Source organism: Lutra lutra, chromosome 11 (genome assembly GCF_902655055.1).
Source record: "Lutra lutra chromosome 11, mLutLut1.2, whole genome shotgun sequence".
Taxonomy (NCBI): domain Eukaryota; kingdom Metazoa; phylum Chordata; class Mammalia; order Carnivora; family Mustelidae; genus Lutra; species Lutra lutra.
The window spans coordinates 32,592,873-32,607,849 of record NC_062288.1 but is presented as its reverse complement, the minus strand read 5'-3'; the positions used below and the strand labels follow the sequence as shown (position 1 = coordinate 32,607,849).

General features: G+C 39.7%; 1 long non-coding RNA gene across 1 annotated transcript in view; it reads right to left on the bottom strand.

The window, feature by feature from the left end:
* The window catches only part of LOC125080449 (uncharacterized), a 203,940-nt gene that overhangs the window by 12,498 nt on the left and 176,465 nt on the right, over positions 1 to 14,977 (bottom strand). Inside the window, exon 3 of the long non-coding RNA XR_007121395.1 lies at positions 5,237 to 5,347. This is a non-coding gene — a long non-coding RNA (uncharacterized LOC125080449). The remainder of the gene's footprint in view (positions 1 to 5,236; positions 5,348 to 14,977) is intronic.

Sequence of the window (14,977 nt, the reverse complement as noted above, 5' to 3'; positions counted from 1 at the left end):
AAGGCCCAGAAAGAGTGGTAGAGTAGAAGAGTGAGCAGTATGCAGAAGAAATGTGTCAGAACCTTGAGGAAGGATAAGAAGAAAGAGGATCCACAGACCTCAATGGGCCTTGGGCTTTGGACCCCACCTAACTCACAGTCCAGTGATATGGGATTGAAAGTCAAAATATATTCACATTTATGGCTCAGAACAATGGTTAGCAGTGTGGCAGGTGGAAATAAAGGTGGGAAGGTAGGAGGAACAGTCTTCAAACTGCAAAAGACACTTTATATATACTGTGCAACTGAATTATTTTTTAAGTATCTCATTTTATTTAAAAAAAATCAAGAATTCTAAGCAGGTGTTTTATCAGATGGGCCTGGACCTAAGTGGTTCCCAGCAGCCATCAGGTCACTACATAGCTTTTCCCAGGAAAAACAGACAGTGTGTGGTAGCATTTATTTGTAACACTACTTACTAGACCAAAAGGGGATGTTGCAGCCATAGAATTTACCTCCTAATTACATACGTACCATATTCAACAAGTCCAGTGTATAGAATATTGCTTGAATGCTTTTTGGTCTTTGTGTGCAGAATGATAGTTCTAAGGGATGTTAGCAGATATTAGGTAAATAAAATAAATAAAACAATTTTATTTCCCATGGAATTAACCGTTGGATTAAACCAATTTAAATATATTTCTTTACTGCACACGTTTCCAGACTTTTAGCATCTCAATGTTGTTTTTGACCCTTCAAAAGCAATACATGTTATGTAAAAATTCCCCAGATCATTTTCTCATGAACCTCCCTTTGTTGTTGTTGTTTTTTTAATTGTATTTATTTATTTGAGAGCGAGACCGTGAGAGAGAGCATGGGAAGGGAGAAGACCAGAGGGAGAAGCAGACTCCCAGTAGAGCAGGGAGCCTGATGCGGGACTCAATCCCAGGACTCTGGGATCATGACCTGAGCTGAAGGCAGTCGTTTAACCAACTGAGCCACCCAGGTGCCCCATGAACCTCCCTTTGTACACAACAACGCATCTTGGGAGAGCACATACCAGCAGAACACAGCCTGGAAAACACTGAAGGTCGTATCTTTGACTGCATTTTATATTTCACTGCCATTTTCACTTTGGGGACAAAGAATGATAATAGTACATGTAGCGTTCAGTAAATATTAGCCCCTATCTTTCTTCTTTTGTCCACCTAGGATTTCATCCCTGGCCTCATCCCAATACTCTTGGGCGTACAACATTAGTGCTGAAGAAAGTGAGAATTTTGTCTGTATAAGGCTTTCTGAATTGGACCCAGAGGTTTTTAACTGCTTTAGTCAATTACTTGTTCCTCAAAGCCTGGGGCATCACACCGAAATTGTTTAATTGAGTTGAAAAAGGTTATTTACAGTATTTTCCACATAACTGACTTTTTCAGCCAACTGATTTGCATATAGTACAACATTGCTAATTTCTACTAATGACTGAAAACACTGGAGATTACAACTTTAAGATTTAGCAAGTACAGTAAGTGAAAGCATGAAATTAAAAGCAATTAGAGCTGTCTCATCACAAAGGGACTTGATTTGTCTGTGCTTATTATTTATGGTAGTGATTTATAATATGCTATCATTTATTTTGTAACGAAACCTTCATGATGTGACATGTTACTATCAGCCTACAAGAAAGATGGACAAAGCTGCCAGAAAGTTGGTAAAGCTTGTCAGCTTTCCTGATGGACCCATTCATTCTCTCAGCGTTTGCTGTATTATGTTCCTGCCCTGTGCAAAGTACCTTTAAGCACAATTTTAATGGCTTTGGTCTATTACTATAAGACTAACAGACTTTCACTGGAACCGCGAAAGCATTGAAAATACAGAAAACAGAAAAAGAGCACCAATAATCCCATCTCCTAAAGATGACCACTGCTAACGTTTGCTATGTTTACTTCCACTATTTTCCTAATCACATATGTGAGGAAAATGTGAAGTATGTAAATATGTTTGCGTAACTGAGATCATATTTTATTTTTAATTTTCTGTTCTGGTTTTTCACTTAGCTGTTGATGAGGACCTACCAAATCATTCACAGAACTTAATTATTGCTACATATTTAAAGTGAATCTTAAAGTCATTTGTCAGCCCAATTAATACTTAAAAATCAGCCATTGTTAGTTCTAATTATTTGAAAATAAATGAAAATCTTTCCTATAGTCTAAACTGGTTTTGCATCATTAGAAATATGGTATGTGTGTATTTTTCTGAAGAGCTGAAATTAACTCAGTTTGGAAGACTAGGTGAATTCAATTCAAACGCAGCCTTAGTCACACTTGCTACAAACACTCTCCATGGGAGCAATGTCAGCGAAATAGGAATGAGCACTGGCTCAGTCCTTACTTCCCCTTCCCATGAAATTGGGCTTCCTCAGTCATCAGCTGCATGATAATTTCCATAGTCAATTTCAACCCACTTCTATTGCGGGGAACCTCCATTAGAAGTTTCAGAAAAATAAGTCTTATTTCACTGTTACTATTTCTACTTCACAGGTGAATTAATTACAGCACTAAATGGCAAGTGACTTTTATAGGACTACCTAGGAATTGATTTTCTTGACACTGCTAAGGGTTGTGTGTTTTGTTTTGCTTTGTTTTTAATCCTAGATGTCCTACACACTCTGAAATGAAGACTAAAGTTGTGCCTGAAGGAAACAGATGCGGTGCAGTCATTCTCAATTGCACCTATAGCCACCACACGAGAATAATTGGCATTAATTAATGTGTTTAATGGCTTTAAGCTGACTATGCATTTGCACAACTCCCTAAAAGCTTCCTAACAGCATCCTCTGAAGTGCCCCTAACAATCTCTTAGAAAGTCCCTTAGTAGTTCTTCAGTCATCCTGCTAGAAATATTTTTTGCCCAGTGCAATGAAAGCACATTCGTGTTTCTGGAATCCACAAGTCCCATCTCTTCTATGCTCAATGCCACAAATCACCTCAAACCTGCTCACAGTAGGTTCTCAATAAATATGCACAATCACATATTCTGAGAGGAAATTTAAATGGCTACTGAGTTCTTTTCAGCTCCAAAATTGACGATTTGCAGTCTTTTCATGTATATTCCCTGGAAAGTTGCTACAGTCTTGTAATTTCTACTGTAAATCTGAGGCATTCAGAGTTCATAAAAGAGAAGCAAGAAGTTCTTTGTTCCATTTCTTCTGGTTCATAAATTAATCTCTTTAGTGTATGTTCAGATATTCAGGCAGGTTAAGTTCCTTTGTGATACCCAGGAAATAATATAATAGGGGTAATGCAGAGAGTTCCTCCTCAGGGAAGGAAAATTCGCCCTTAGTGGTCCTGCTCTGTGCCTACCTTGGGCTGGCAATTTTACACTTCCTACAGAACCCCACAGCGACTCAGAGTGGAGAGAAAGGAAAGCCCAGAGGTGTTAAGTCCAGGATCTGCCCTGATCCTTTATCTATCTGACTTCAAGCTATAGTCTGTCTACCTCAACATGGACTATTTAGCAATCATTGCATAACCCAATAGATTCCCAGTGCCACAGTCTATGCCATGTGACCATGAGGTCCAAGGATCTGGCCACAAAGGAGACCCAGCTGGTTCCCCCGTCCCCTAATAAGTACATTCTAGAACTCATGTTGCTTTGCATGAATGCGAGGTGTAGATAAAGTCTGGAGCTTTTTCTATTCATTTGTTATTGCACCAGATAGAGTGCTAACAGCGTGGTATACTTTTGTAAAATCTCTGAAAAAATACCTTGCAGTCTTCCAAATGAAAAATACTGGGCCAGGGATCCCTATAAGTCCCTCCACAGTATCTGATGACTCTCTCCATCAAAGAATCAGTCAGTTCAGTCCAGGAATAGGTAGGCTCAAATCCCACGTGCCCCAATATCATCCAAGTCTATAACTACACAGCTAGGGCAGCAAGTTTCCTAGAATCATTTATTCATTCAACATTTGAGCATCCACTTTATGTCTGGTTCAATGGTAGGCACTCTGGATATTCTGTCAGCAAACGAAGCAAAAGAAGATTCTAGCCCTGGAGGAGCTTACCTCTGGCAAGATAGCGACAAGACAATCAGAGAAAGACAACTATCATATGATCTCCCTGAAATGAGGAAATGGAGATGTAACCTGGGGGGTTTGGGAAAAGAATAAATGAAACAAGATGGGATCAGGAGAGAGACAAACCATAAGAGACTCTTAATGTCACAAAACAAACTGAGGGGGCCGGGGGGAGTGGGGTAGGGAGAGAGGGTGGTGGGGTTATGGACATTGGGGAGGGTATGTGCTATGGTGAGTGTTATGAAGTGTGTAAACCTGGCGATTCACAGACCTGTACCCCTGGGGCTAATAATACATTATGTTTATAAAAAATTTTAAAAATAAAAAAAAAGATAGAGACAAGAAACAATAAAATACAAAAAAGAAACATATTATGCATCATATATCAGGAAGTGATAAGGGCCAGAGAGAAATATCCAGTATTACAAGAGGATTTGGGAATGTAGGGGTGGCATAGTTTATAATTTTAAATAGGACAATTTTAAATAGGACAGTCAAAGTAGAAACCATTGAGAAGTTGATATTTGAGCAAAGTCTTAAGTGAAGTGGTTAGCCATGGGCACCTCACAGGGGAAAAGACCGATGTCACTGGAATGGAGTGGACATGAGGTAGAGTAGAGTAAGAGAACAGAGAGCACGGTATCCTAGAGCCAAGAGAAGAAAGTTTATTCACAAGAAAGAATCAATGTGTCAACTGCTTTTGAGAACTAATATGAGAACTGACAGCTGTATTTAACAAGGCAGACATTGGTAACGCAGACGAGGGCAGTTTGTGGACAGCAGCGAGGATAAAAGCCAGAATGAAAAGAGATGGGAGGAAAGAAATTGGAAACTGAGTTTAGACAACTCTGGGTCAGAGTTTTGTTGCAAGGAAAATAGGCAATAGGTGCTGGAAGAAGCAAAGTGAAAGAAGAGGGTTTTGTTTTTTTTTTTTTTAATTTCTGTTTTTTGTTGGGTTTTTTGTTTTTTGCTTATTTTTGTTTTGCTTTGGATTTGGGATTTAATATGGTAAAAAACGCCATGTGTTTGAACACTGATGGTAATGACCCAAGAGACCAGTAAAACAACAATGACAACAAACTAAAAATGTCAGAGAAGAACGAGAGAAGTTGTGGACGAATGTCTGTGAGTAGGTGAGAGAAGATGGGACCTGGGGGCTCCGCTCAGGGTACAGACTCACCTCCAGTCACTGCTAGGATGACAGAATGTGCACGTACACATGCTGGAAGGCTTTGAAAGGTGGTGTCATGAGAGGCTGTGGCAATCCTCTTCCAACACTCCAAATGTCTCTCTGAAAATGAAGGCGGGGATGAACGTGTTAAAACTTGGCAAGGAGAGAATAGGACATTCAAGGTCATGAATTTAAAGACAGACTAGTCAGCATGATTGTGTATTCTTCCTATGCTATCTGGGTGCTGGCCTGGAGAAAGTCAGAGTTGAATTTAACCAGAGTCCTGGTTTGGAGAAGTGAGTAAAATGAAGGGACGGGACAAAAGGGAGGTGACAGCTACTGAATATGAAGGTTCAGCTGGACATGGGACAAGTCAAAGGAGCAGATCACTGGTTAATTAATTCCTCCTCTTTGACAGGTTCTGAGAAGGAAACCCAAGAGGGCATATGTTATACTCCTGAGTAGTTACTGGGGACCCTGTACCTTTAGGCTCTGGGACCAAAGCCCTGAAGGCCTGGACTGAGCCCACACAAGCTTGCTTCTCATCCACTATGCAGTTTTGTCCCAATCACATTATCTCCATGCACCTCTGTTCCTCCCATCTACGATTGAGAAATAATGCCTTCCTCATGCAGTACTGAGAACTTAATGAACACATGCATAAAGACTCCAATCCTTGAGTGAAAGCATAAGTTTTATGATAAATTAAATTAAATCAAAATGCTTTTATATTTGCATTCTTTGCAAAAGAATGGTTTCCACAGTTTATACAAAAATGCTTTATCTTTATTATTTGTATACATAAATCTTACTACCGACATCAATTGTTTCAAGTGCTTTTCCTTTAAACTTCTTTCATTTTTGCCAATTTAATATCTTGCTGATGCTGAGAAGCCAAGAATCAAGTCAGAGCATAGTAGTTTCCTGCCAGATTTATTATATTAAAAAACAAAAGAAAGGGAAATACTAGTAAAAGTGAAGTACACATTTAATATTCATTTTCAAGTTCAAACCATGGCACTGGGTTTACTGTTATTATCAGCCTCATTTTACACTGAGAAAACTAAGCTCAGAAAGAGTAATTTGTCCAAAGACATATAGACTGTAAGCAGTGAGTCCAGATTTGAACAGTAATACATGGTTCCAAATTACATACCTTTTCATGTCATCCTATTTCAATACAACTCATAATGTATCAAATGGATTAAAGCTAATGTGGCTCCACTTTACAAAGAACATCCCCAAAATGTAGAAACAGAGAATTCAGAAGAACCCTTACTATACTACTCAGGGAAGCTTAAATTAAGTCCCCACACAGAATGAATTCTGATGGTCTCTTTCTCCCCCCCATCCCTACCCAGCTGTATCACCCATATCCTCATCACAGAGGAAGAGGGTCCCCTGTAAATGAGAGAAAAGGGAAATACTCACAGGAAGAAATTCACAAAAGAACTGACCAGTAGTAGTATGGAAAACTGGAGGATTTCATGGCGGTCGGGCCGCACTCAGGAAAGTAAACCTAGATTCTGGTAAAGGTCTGGACTCTGGCCAGCACTTAGCACTGCATGCTTAGTAAGGATCTGCTCCATGAGGGGATGTACATGTCACACTGGTGAAAAATGAATGGAAACATGGGTTCAACCTGTGACAGTGATTTGGGATGTTTCACAAATTGAATTCCATTTTGATTTTGTTTTCAACTGTTGTCTCTGAAGGATGCTTTACGTCCTTGAAGGCAAGGGCTCTGCATCCTAGACTAATAAATAAGGGGGGCTGGAGATGTCACGCTCAGGGCCAACCAGTTTCTCGAAGAGCTGTAGCCAAATTGTCAAGTGTTTACAGCTGGGAGAAACCTAGCTGAACCAAGCAAGGCTGGCGATCACGTAGCTTAGCCCAGCATAGTATTTCATAGTAATTTACAAGTACTTTAATAGTGTGTCTAATGCTTGAAAACCAAAACCCCTTTCCTGAAGCAACAAGCTCTCCCTAGCAAAAGCATTCATACATCTTTCATGTATCTGTCAATTTCTAAATATTTTGCCCTAGAAATACAGCATTATATCTTCATAACAAAGTGCCTTAGAAGTAGATTCTCTTTGAATGAAGCAGAAGACCCGACACAGAACAAAACCAAAGCTGTCTGAGTGCTTCTTATTGGGGCATTAAGGTAAGAGAAGAATTAAAAGGATTTGGACTGCCAGGTTGCTCCAGTTACATTCATTTTATAAAACGAGAATTTCCTTAGGAAAGGCACTGTATAAAATCATAAAATCATGGCTTTACTACAGTCCTTGTCTGTCCCAAGAGAATCTATTTGGCTTCTCTGTTCGAAGGTCCTGTAGAGCAAATTATCCCACAGTTCTCTGCAGGGGGGAAGGACAGGGTGGGCGGGGGCTTAAACTATGTGGTTGCTTCACTGCCCCTCCATATAGACAAATACCCACCACCCCACAGGCCAGACATGGCGCCCGCCTCTCCGGGAATAGCACAGGGACTGGCTTTGCCAGCAAACACCCACTTGCAACGCTCACATTGCCCAACTAGACTGTTTTACCCAGTTGGCCCAGAAAGAGAGAGCCCAGCTTTAAGCCCAACCACATGGGCATAATTATCAACCCTTAAGAAAACCCGCAGTGAGGAATAACACAGGGTTCAAAACCACCGTCTCCTCATTCTTATTAAATGCAAGGGTGCTTCTCTCCGGAATTCGTGCTCCAAGCCGACAAGTGTCTTCTCAGCACATCCTTGAATTAAATCAGCACATCAGTGCAGGCAGCCCAGGGAGCCACGACTCATCGCTTTGCCATCCTCATCACATTCTCCCCCAAATATATCCCTAGTGAGGCGTGAGAGCCCCACAAAACTGCTACTGCATTCAGTGTGCAGTGCCAGTGGAGTCCCTGTCATTAAAGAGGAGGATGTTCTCATCTCTTACCAGTTCTTCTGCATCTGAGGTCCCATTCTCTGTGGAATGTCTATTATCTTGAGAGGAAAACAGTGTCAAACTTAAGAACAGCAGAGGCTGTTTTCCCAGTCCAGGGGCAAGTCCCAGTTCACACGACGGGTCTGGCCACAAAACTGGCTCAGGTGCTCCAGGCAGACCATCCCTGAGGTTTATGCACGTTCCTTTCCACGTGCCCACACAGGTGTATGGTATTCCCAGAACCTAGAGCTGATGGTACAGTGGCCTGCAGTGGGGAACCATGAGGTCTGGGCATACAGCAAAACCCCAGCCCCCGCTCATTATGCCGGACACTCGTGAGCTGAAGGTTTCCTGTGGTGCTCTGTTGACTGGTGTGTGTGACACTGTTCATTTTCTAAGAAGGCACAGGGCAGTTGTTCTTTACCTAGTGAACGGATGATACAGAGTAATCTTACATCACTGCCAAGAGACTTCAATAATTCAAAAGACTTTTCTTCATAACCAAACAGTAGTTCACATAAAAGATGGAAACATGCTACCAAAAACTACTGAAATAATTAATTCATTAATTAATTTTTTTTAGAAAAAGTGTTTCCATAGTTGTGGCTGAACTCCTGTTGTAACATACCTACTGAGAAGAAAGCAGAAAATGCCAAGATCATAGTAGAGTAGATAAAGAAGAGAAAGGACGCTGAAGAAAGTCAACTGTTGGACAAAATCTAGCCCCTTATTTCCTGGACTCAAAGACAAGAAAAGGGGGTGGGGGGGAATACCTTAATATCACAGAGAAATGACTGTCTTAGCCAATAAGGATGTGGCATTTGTGGACTCAAAATCAAATCATATTCAGAGAAGCCTGGATTATGGCAAAGAAATATTCTGAAGACAACAGGCAGCTGGAATAGGATGGTGATTCTCCCGAAAAAACTTGCCTGACTTTTCCAAAGAAAAAGCCAATAAGCACACGATGGATGAGCAGCCAGAGCATGGGGGCTTACAAACTGCCCAGAACGGCACGCCCAATTATTTCACCCGTGTTTTGTAGCTTTCTTGTAACTCACTGTTCTGAGGGCAGCAAACACAGGGCAAGGTATTTTACAGATAGATGATAATGGCTTTCATTGTTTCTCAAATTGGCTCAAAGCCCGTACTGTGTAAATTGCTAAAAGCCTATGTGTAATTCTAAACTTCTTGCAGGCCCAGAGACTCTAGGTGCCGGTAATAATTATACCGGGGCGCCTGGGTGACTCAGTGGTTAAAGCCTCTGCCTTCGGCTCAGGTCATGATCTCAGGGTCCTGGGATTGAGACCCACATCAGGCTCTCTGCTCAGCAGGGAACCTGCTCCGCAACCCCCCTTGCCTGCCTCTCTGCCTATTTGTGATCTGTCTGTCAAATAAATTAAAAAATAATAATAATAATAATACCGACTGGATAATTAACTCCTGACATAAAATGAAATGAAGGTGAGAGAAGACGACGCAGATCTTATCAACTTTTACTTAAAGCAAGAGCAAAAACTGATTAAAAAAAAAACAAAAAACAAAAAACCCAAAAAAGAAAACAAAACAAAACCCTGAAGGATTCATTTAGGAAAAAAATCACTGTAGTCTGTCTCTCCAATGTTTTCCTACAAGAATAGGAAGAAATTTCTCCACATCCACACGATTATTCTTTTCGGATATTTCCCAGTGTTACAGTCTTATTCATTTTCATTTTTGTTTGGATAACGTTGCCTTATCAATTATAAGACTCCTTAGAGAAGACATGGGCCCAAGATACATGACAGCACAGAATGTTCACACCCCCTCAGGGACTGAAGATTGGGCTCTGCTTGCAGTAAGCATAGAAACTGAAATGGAGCCCTCTGCGTAACACACAATGGTGAAGAGCTGTCACTTCCATGTAAAAAGAATTCGAGAAGCCTGAGGGAAGAGCAAGAAGTCTGCCATCTGTCCAGAGCTCTAAGGGAGGATAAAAATAAACTCATGAGACATCAAACCCCAGGAATGTGGGGGTCTCTGTCTACACTAATGATAAGGTAAGGCATCCTGAAGACAAGAAGTTAAGATACAGCCCTCCCCACAACCACTGAAAATGTTAAGGATCTGCAAGAAGTATACATAATCTGCTCTGGGAATATTTTCACAACCAGGGTCCTAAGGGACTCCTCTGGGGGCAAAGTCGCCCCACTGAAGAGGCCCTCACGGCAAAAATTTGAAATCACCTAAGGAAAGAAAGTGCCATGAAGGACAGACTAGACTCCAAAAACAGGTGAGGTTGAGCCCTCAGAGCTGAAAAAGACAATAAAATAAGCTTTTTAGCAATATTAAGGAGCTAAAAGAATAAACAATAATGAAAGACCAGAACACTAGAGAAGACAGCTCCAGCTGAGCTTTGATAAGGAAAGAGGACTTCTGTGACATAAAAATGGAGTTATTATCATTGAAAATTCGATAGATCACAGTAATCATCACAGATTAGGAAAACATATAACAGCAAGGTGGAAAGAAGACTAGAGTAAGAGATCTCCTACGTAACAGCATTGAGAAAGATGAAATACCTACAATTAAATGTAAAAAATGCAAAAAACCATGATGAGCAAAACTTTGAAACACTACTAAATGACATGGAAGAAAACAGGAACAAATGAAAAGACAAACCATGTTCTTAAGAAGAAAAACTCAATATCATAATTTTGTTTCTCCCTAAAGAAATGTGTAAACTTAACACAATGCCCCCAGATTTAATTTTCTTAACTAGATGAGTTAATCTTAAAGTTCATATGAAAAATAATCAAATAGAGTAGTCAGGGGAAAAGAGCTAAAAGAAAAAAGAGACCAAGGAGGGGATTACTATTACCAGATAGTAAAACATGTTATTCAATATCATTAATCAACTCAGTGTTGTAGTAGTACATCAATAAACCAGCAGTGAAGAAAAAGAAATCTGGAAATAGACTCAAATATCTCTAATACACAAAAGGTTCTTAGAAATTGATAAGGAAAAGAAAAATTCAATATACAAATGGCCAAAAGATAGGAACAGGAAGTTCACATAAACATAATGACTCTCAAACATATGAAAAGATGCTCCACTCTCTTCAAGTAACAGAAAATTAGGATAAAAATACACTTAGAAACTTTTTTACTTGTCAGACTGACAAATTCTCAAAAGACTGATCAAACTTCAGTTAGTAAGATTGGGGGGAAATAGCACACTCCATGTATCTCTTCAATAAGCTGGTACAGCACCTAAAAAGGACAATCTGACAATATTTATGAAAATTATAAATGAATATACTTTCTGACCCAGAAAATGCACTGCCACACATTTTAAAGGGCTCAACACCAGGTATTTTAGCAAGAGTAAGGAAATAATCCAAGTATCTGCCAGCTGGGGCTGGTTACAGAAAGTATGGTGCAGGTGTATCATGGAATACTACGCAGCAAAGAGAAGAAATAAGGGAACTTTCATGAAAATATTATAAAATTATAAAGAGATTATAAAAGTATCTCTGAGCTATACTGCTATGTGGAAAAAATCAAAGTATGGAATAGTGAACAAATACGCTAACTTTGGTGTGTCAGGGAAGGAGGGATAGAAATCTAGTGTGATATTCAATGATATTCAAATATACATACAGAAATACCGGGCAGAGAAATTCATTAAAATAGTGGTTACATTTGAGGGGGCTGGAATTCAAGGATGCAGGAGGTAATTTTCTTTTAAAATAATTAAAATGCCTTTAATACTTTCTCGTTTTTGAACAATGTAAATGTATTACTATATTCAAAATATGTTTAAACTCAATAATGATAATAAAATTAAAATTCCAACAGTGATACACTACCAATACCTATAAAATCTGGATTTATTGTTAATGACAAATCCTCAATTTCTGTTGGCATTGGCCTAAGAGAAAAGAGCCAGCTCATATGCAGTGGCAATAATACAAACTGATATACTTTGGAGCAGTTTTGGCAAGATTTGTTCTTTTTAGGATATTTATTTGACAGAGAGAGACAGCGAGAGAGGGAACACAAATGGGGAGATGGAGAGGGAAAAGCAGGCTCCCTGCCGAGCAGGGAGCCCAATGTGAGGCTAGATTCCAGGACCCTGAAATCATGACCTGAGCTAAAGGCAGACCCTTAATGACTGAGCCACCCAGGCGTCCCTAGATTTTAAATCTTTATGCTTTTTTACTCATCAAGTAGGGTTCTAGAAATTTACCTTAAGGGAAAAAATATGCATACAGATTAAGATTTGCTTCTGTGAACAGAGGAAGGGAAATGGAAATTGGAGAGGTTAGGATCCAAATGAAAATTCAATTTTATCTATAACATTATATTAAAAATAAAAGAAATATGAGTTAAATACTATAACATGGCAACACTTGCTAAATTCAAGTAATAGGTATCTGGGTATTTGTTATGTTAGTCTCCCTACGTCCCTGTACTAATCTATTACTCAAACTTACCCATGCAAGTGAACAACATAGCTTTTTTAGTATATACAGTAAGAAATTTTACTCTAGGAGGACAAGAACTATGATATATGCATGTTTATACCTTATTTAATATTGTGTGGATATCTCCAAAATATTAAATACAACATTTAACATATTTAAGTGTAATCAAGCAAAGAGAAACCAAATAACTTGGAATTTCGAATTTGGAAACCAAATAACTTGGAAGAGTAGAGAGGATCTAATGCTCCATATCCCAAAAACATTGGTGAACATTAGCAGAAGTGTTTCTATGAATTCTAAGGTCCAATATCTGATCTATAAAATCTGTACTCCAGAAAGATGGATAGGCAATATATTTAAAATTAACAAACTCCATTCCAAAGTCTGAGGCTCACAGGTCAAAAGTATAGAATAGTGCTTCTTGAAATATGGAAAAGTAGTACACCTCCAGTGCTTGAAAACATGACAGATTCTTTGATCCTACCCAAGATTCTTCTCATCTATCCCTCTGATGCCAATGCCCTGAGAATCTGCTTTTTAGCAAGTACCCTGGGTTATTCCAATACAATGTTTTAGAAACGCTGGTATAGATCATTGATTGTTTTTTTTTTTCTCACTTAGAAAGAACTGTGCTCAAGACACAGCCGGAGGGATGAGGGCTAAGTGTAAGGTAAGAACGGATTAAATGCCAAAAGGTGTCTCCAAAGGAGGTTATAAAATCTACTGTTCTGGAAATGCTGAAAAAGGCAGTCTTGCTTAGTAACAGAAGGCCCCAGACCTCCAAAAGCTTTCATAGCCCTATAAGGTTGGAGATAAAAATTAAATGCCCAAAGGTAAAGGAGAATATGAAATTGAATGGGTTTGGGGACAATAAGTTAATAATACAGTAATGGGCTAGGTCAGGGACAATTCTGGTGCTCCTTTGAGTTTTCAAAAATTTTAGGACCAAAGAATTGTGTGAGAGCCAGGGTGGTAGCTGAAGCTTCTCGAGGGACCCTCTGAGAGAGCAGGTGGGCAGAACATGTGCCGTATTCCCTTCCAGCTGCACAGCCTGTCCTGGCCTGAGCTGGTTTGGTCAATATTCTCTCACCTTTCCCCAAGTGTCCTTACTTCCGGGTCTCAACAAACACAGCATATACGACTGATCTAATAAAGGGCCACGCACACATTCAGAGCTCTCCCACGAACACAACTTCTCTCCAAATAAATCTGAATGGCCTAAAATTGAAAATAGGAAGATGTTCATTTTCATTAAGCTCAGAGTCAAATTTTTTGCTGCCCTGCTGTGACTGTATAAAGGGATGATTTATTTCAAGGACCTTCTGACCCCTTTCTAAACTTTATGGCATCCATGTGTGCACATGTACACACACACAAACACATCAAGAAACACTTTTTTTTTGAAAAACAAAAGTAACTGCAATGGACCGAAACAGCCAATCACCTGTCCCTCCCAACCCAGCTACTTTTAGTTTCAGAGACTGAAAGCCTGAGTAAATTGCATCATCAAGGAGAGGAGACTGGACTTATAATGGAAACTCTGAGTTTAAATTCAGATTGTTGCCTTCACTAGTTGTATCATTTGTACCCTATTACCTGTGTGCAGCAGCTTTAAAATGCATTCAGTGCAAGATTATTTTCAAGAATAAGTGAAATGGACCAAAGATCAAATAAGAGCAGAAAATGGAAAAAAAAATCACTGTTAGATCAACCCTCAAATAATGTCATTACTACCTTATTATTTTGTTATTATAGGTCACAACTTTGGTTCTGAACCTTCTGGAAGGCCAGATAAGCAAAAATGCATGCCCAGTCACATAATTTACAGTGTCCATAAGACTAAAACAAAGTTTTTCATTAGGAATGCAACTATTACTGTCACTGAATCCAGAGAGAAATTTCTCCCATTGGGTTTTTATAATGAGGACTAATGCAGTGAACATTGTCCTCCAAACAGCTTCAGAATGAATGCAAGAATGAGTTTCTTATCACGTACCTCATGTACCTTGATGTGAACCAAAGTACAATGTTCCAAAAGCGCAATGTTATAAAACCAGTTCTACAAAAGAGACTAAATGATGTGTTAGGTACAGTTCCCTGCTGGTGGCTTCAAGCGCCTGGAGTGGAAGTCACGGACGGGCAGAAAATAGGCCACAGCTTGCCCACACAGGGATGTTCATGGGTCCCACTTTAAACCGAAAACTCCAAGTAAGATCTGCCTCCAGTGCATGCTTGATTTTACTTAGCAGATCTGCCCCGCCTCAACCCCACCTGAGGGTCCCCAGAAACTGGAGCGCATCTGTCTCACACTCACATCCCCTCTCTGACCCCCTCAGTCATCAACTCTGACTCCTGGGC